The 6,002-nt window shown below is 39.7% G+C and overlaps 1 non-coding gene across 1 annotated transcript; it reads right to left on the bottom strand.

Moving 5' to 3' along the window:
* Positions 1-5,702: 5,702 nt before the first annotated feature.
* Positions 5,703-5,777, bottom strand: LOC113198074 (small nucleolar RNA SNORD28). The gene has a single exon (XR_003302799.1). It is a non-coding gene; the product is annotated as a small nucleolar RNA SNORD28 (small nucleolar RNA).
* Positions 5,778-6,002: the final 225 nt, after the last annotated feature.

Here is a 6,002-nt window from a genome sequence, read left to right as displayed (position 1 = left end):
GTTTTCTTCCTTAAATATTCTGGCCACAGATAGTTTGAGGCTGTTCTTCCATACGGTCACTTGGATTCTGTGAGGCACAGTCTCTGGCTAGATAATAAAGACTCAAATTTCCTTTAAATTTAGACTTAAAGAGTATTTTCTGAGCGGTTGCCCCATAACATTTGGAGGCCCCAATAAGATCGACTTTTCCTCAAAGCCAGAAGTTCGCTCAGTGACACCCAGGAGATATGGTGAGCTGGAGACAACCTAGGGGAAAGCCTCTGAGAGACGTTCCTCAGCCCCAGGTTCTCTCCATTGGCTCTTACCAACCTGAAAATTGCTTTCCTGAGAGTCCTTTGTTCTTCCTGGGAAGGTAAGTCTGATCTGAGTGGATCCATGTTGGGAGACTCAGGGAAAGCTGAACGCAGCATTACTTCCTGAGTCCAGGGCTGTGGTGAGATGTTGCCTACCAGCCCACCAGTTTACTTCTGATTTTTTGTCAGTTAGTTTGTCTGTGGTGCCTTACCTGTTGTGTGTTTTATTGTTAGTCTTTGTCTCATCTTGGGTCAGAGTCAGTCCCCTTCCTGCTCGGCTTGTACACATCCTTGAATGTCTCACTTCCAGAAGAAAACTGCTGACTATGGTGCCTCAGGTGATACATGTTCTCTTAAAATGTTTTGTGAATTGGAATTGGAATGGCCTCCAGAGGGCATCACCGACCTTTTGCATTCAAAAGATTATTTTTGGGCGGCTTGGCTTATACAGATCAGGTGTCTTATATATATAAGTATCTTATATATATATCAGGTTTGGGTTGATAATCTTTTGGATGATCCAAAATGGTTACATTCATGTCTCCAAGATAAAAGCAAAAATAAAACCAAGACTATATTACTAACAAAATCTTCTCCCAAGAAAACCACAGGTTCTACCAGAGATTCCTGAAGATCAGGACCTTTCTCTCCATACTCATCTGCTCCATCCCCACCATCAGCTCCTGTTTCTCCCCCCTTGCCTGAAACTGCCCCATCTGCTCCTATAAGTACCCCCTACACCAGAAGTGGTTCCAGCTATTACCCCTCATCCCTGTTCCTGATTCTTCTATGTCCTCAGTTCCACTGTTTCCTCTCCAACAGGCTCCCGGCACCCCAGGGGTGCCAGAGCGGAGCCCCTTTATGGTGTATGTTCCCTTTTCCACCAGTGATCTTTATAACTGGAAGAACCAGAACCCCTTGTTCTCTGAGAAACCCCAAGGTCTTATTTCCCTCTTGGAGTCTGTTTTCTGTTACCCAGCCTGGGATGACTGTCAACAACTTCTCCAGACCCTTTTCACTTTAGAGGAACATGAACAGATCAGGAGGGAGACTGGAAAACTGTCCTGGGCACTGATGGCCAATCCTCTGATGATCCAGTTCAAGTAGAATTTGTTTTCCCTTCAATCCACCCTGATTGGGACCCTAATTCTGATGCAGGTAAGGGGGCACTCAATCAATATTGCCAGACTCTACTGAGAGGGTTAAGAGCAGCCGCCAAGAAACCTACTCACTTGTCTAAGATAAGTGACACAGTTCAAAGACCTGATGAGTCCCCGGCTGCTTTCCTGGAGTGACTCCTTGAGGCACATCGTGTTTATACAGTGATAGACCCAGAGGCTCCAGAGAACAGAAGGTCTCTTAAAATAGCTTTTGTCACCCAGTCGGCCCCAGATATTAAAAGGAAATTACAGAGACAGGATTTGAAGGGAAGTTGCTGTCAGAACTGGTGGAGATTGCCTAGAAGGTTTTCAACAACAGAGGTACTCCTGAGGAAAAACAGGCTAAAAAAAAATGGCAAAACTCATGGTGGCTGCTATATCTGAACCTCAGACCACCAAGTATAGGGCTCCTTTCAAGCCAAAGAACCCAACTGGTAAACAGGGCCTGAAGACCCCACTGTCCAGGGACCAATGTGCATATTGTAAGGAGAAGAGACACTGGAAAAACGAGTGCCTAAACCAGAGACAGAGGTTTCCCACTGTCCTCAACTTGGAAAATGCTGATGACTAACAATCCCCTGGCTCCATCCAAATGAGCCCCAGGAGCCAAGGGTAACTTCAATTGTTGGGGGCAAGCCTGTCCATTTCCTGGTGGACAATGGAGCAGCCATTTCAGTTTTAACAGAAACAGGGCAGTATCCAACAAAAAGACTGCTACTCAGGGGGCTACCAGGAAAACAAAATCCTATCTATGGACTAGAGCCCTGATAACTGCTTTGGGAAAGGGAGCGGATTACTCAGTCTTTCCTTGTTATGCCTGATTGCCCCTATCCTCTCCTGGGAAGGGACTTATTATAGAAACTACAGGCCACTATTACTTTCCAAGAAAGTTCAGCTGAAGGGAGGGGAGGGAGGAAGGATGTAGAAGTAGAACAAAACAGACATTATTGCTTTATGTATTTATGTGACTGCATGACCAATGTGATTCTATTATATGTACACTCAGAAAAGTGAGAAATTATATCCCACCTATGTATGATATATCAACGTGCATAAATGCAGTCTACTGTCATGTATAACTAACTAAAATAAATTTTAAAAAATTTAAAAAATAGATCTGATATCTAATACTTTCTGACCCTGGGTAAGAGACTTAGTTTTTCCCAATCCTACTTTTTTTTAAATTCATAACTTAGGTCAGCAATACCTGCTGAAAATATGAGGATAAAATTAGATAAATTATGTTAAGTGCTTACCATACTACCTAAGTAGTTAAAGTTCCCTTTTATAAGTATCTTTTGCTCAAGCCACATATTTAGCAAGTATCAATGAATCTTTTTTCTTCTTCACCTGTCAAAGTCTGTCCATTTCATCAACTTAATAGCTCCAGTATAGAATGTGATATGACCCACATTCTATAACACTTGGACTTTTAAGCAGGCAGTAACTAAATCCTTTAGGACACTAAGTTCTCTTGTGTCTTTACTAGTGGTTACTGTTAATTTCTAGAACTCTAAAAGGATTGTAATAATTTTCACTTTTACTGGTACTTAGTACTAATTCATGATAAATTTGCCGTCATTGGTGCTATTTTTTAAGCCTGTCTCCCAAGGTTCATGTACTGAAACTTAATCCAATGGTACTGAGAGTTGGGACACTTAAGAGGCAATTAAGTTCACAGGGTTCTGCTCTCATCAGGAGAATGAATTTTTTTAATGGTGAGAGTTTGTTATAGAAGCAAGTTTGATCCTCTCTTTTCTCTCTCATGTTTTATTACCCTTCCGCCTTTAGACATGGGATGATGCAGCTTTTACTAGATGTGGGCCCCTCAATCTTATACTTCCTGGCCTCCAATACTGTGAGAAATAAACCACTGTTCTTTATAAATTACCTGGTTTCAAGTATTCTGGAATAGCTAGCACAAGGTAGACTAAGACAATCAGTAAAGCTAATTATCTTAAGAATTACTCATAATAAGTTGAATGGGTATTAAAATAATATTTCATTGCTGTTTTTATTTTCTCTATTTTTTTTTTAGTCCTAACCTTTTCACAGATATGAGTTAAGCATGGAAGATGTGTAGTGAACAAAGGGCACCTTGTACAGTGACTCTCTTCAGATCTAAGCCTGGTCTTATTACCTCAGGCAAGTCATGTACTCTTGCTAGGCCTGTATTGTTAATGTTTTTTAAATGGGTTAGACAATTTAGTTAGGGTTGTTGCCATCATTATAAGATTAATTTATATGAAAATTCAAAATGCTAAGAAGAACCAAGATGCTCTTGAAGGGTAATGTAGAATAATCTGTTTTGTCAAATATCAAAATTTTTAAAATAAAGCTAGATTAATAAAGACATGTGGAGACAAGTGCATGGAGTACTGCATACATGGCATACGTTAAAGGTGTCTGAGTGGCAGGCCATTCCCCTTGTGTTAGGCACATGAGTGCAGGCCACTTACCCCGTAGGCATAGCCCTGGGCATGAGGCCATGTGTTGCAGTCCTTGCGCTTGCTCCCTGGCCCACTCCTCGATTGGTCGCAGTAAGGGCAGTTAGCAGAACTTGCATTGGTGGCTGCCTGTAATCTGCTTAGCTACTGCCTGAGTGTGTGTGTGTGTGTGTGTGTGTGTGTGTGTGTGTATAGTAACTGCGCAATAAAATCAGTCCTGCCTCCTGCTTGCTCTCCAGAGGTCTTGATTAGTGACTCTGCAGCCACACTCTCCTCTACCCTGTTCCATGGACCTCCTCGCTGGACAAGAGAGAGCCCACGCAAAGACAGTGTTATATTGGTGCAAAGATATACAACATTCATTTTCAGTAGATCAGTAGAACAGAATGAGTAGTATAGATACAGTCATATACTTTTATAGATACTTGATTTATGCTATAGGCAGCATGCAGAACAGTAGACATATGGTATTTCAGTAAATGGTGCTGGAACATCATGTATATTCATACATAAGAGTAAATCAGAACTTCTATCTTATACCACACCCGAATTCAATTCCTGAGGAATTGTGGATCTATTTGTGAAAGGCAAAACAATAAATATTTTGGGAGATCACACAGGGGAATATCTATATGAATTTGCAGTAAGAAAAGTTTTCTTATATAAACACAAAAAGCATTAGCCATGAAAAAAATAAATTCACTTGAATTTATTAAAATTGAGATCTTCTATTCATCAAAAATCACCTTAAAGAAAATGAAAGGCAAGCCAAAGAGTGGCATTTGCAACACTGTGACAAAGGTTTTATATATAGGGTTTTAGGAAGGACTAAGAATCAGAAGGAAAATAACAAAGCAATAGAAAAATGGTTAAGAATCTTAACAGATACTTCAGGTGCTCAAGATTGTAAGTCATTAGAGAAATACAAATCAAAACCACACAACCACTGAATATCCATCAGAGTACTAAAATTGGAAGGATTAACATAATACAGAGGGTTTCCTGGAATATGGAGCAGGACATTTTCATTACATGGTTGATATGGGTGTACATGGTATACATGAGCAGAACCTCTTTGGTAAATTGGTTGGCAGTATAGAAACTGAATATATACCTACTCTGTGACCCTGTCCTCCTCCTCCCCTCAGAAATGGCACGCATGTGTGCAACAGAGTAATATGTGTAGGAATACTTGTAGTAGTGTGATTTATATTAGTTCCACGTCAGAGAAAATGGATGAATTTCCATCAACAGTATAGAAAATAAGTCTATTATGCTATGTTTCTACCTTGGACTACTATGCTATCGTGAAAATGAACAAACTTAGCTCACACACAGCCTGGACGAATTTCAAAAACATAATCTTGAACAAAATAACCCCAACATGGAGGCTGGGGTTGTGACTCAGTGGTAGAGCACTTGCCTAGCATGTGTGAGGCCCTGGGTTCTACTCTCAGCACCACATATAAATAAAATAAAGGTCCATTTACAACTAAAATAAGTATGTATATATATATATATATATATATATATATATATATATATATATATATATATATATAAAGCCCTCACACAAAGAATACTATGTAATCCCACTTGAACAGGCTTCAAATTCACATGCTATTAAACTCAAATATTGAAAAACAAGATGATATTTATGCTTGATAAGGAGAAAGAGGAGTTAATTGGGGAGAATGGGAATAAACTGCTAGGGAACTTGGCTATGTTCTACTTCTAGACCTCCCTGCTGGTTACATGGGTGCTTGCTTTGTTATAGTTTATTTTATTATAATTGTTATTTTTTTCATCAGAACTCTTACATGCTATTAACTGTTATACCTTACAGAGCATCAGCTCATCAATTCAAATCATTTAACAATTTTATTATTATTATTTTGAGATGAAGTCTTGCTGTATTGCCCAGGCCAATCTTTTTTTTTTTTTTAATATTTATTCTAAGTTTTAGGTAGACACAATATCTTTTTTTTGGACACAATATCTTTATTTTACATTTATGTGGTGCTGAAGATTGAACCCAGTGCCTCGTGCATGCTAGGCGAGCCCTCTACCACTGAGCCACAAACCCAGCTCCCCCAGGCTAA

This window comes from Urocitellus parryii, chromosome 3, assembly GCF_045843805.1.
Source record: "Urocitellus parryii isolate mUroPar1 chromosome 3, mUroPar1.hap1, whole genome shotgun sequence".
Lineage (NCBI taxonomy): Eukaryota > Metazoa > Chordata > Mammalia > Rodentia > Sciuridae > Urocitellus > Urocitellus parryii.
Note: the sequence above shows the minus strand (reverse complement) of the source record. Positions and strands in the feature narration are given on the sequence as shown.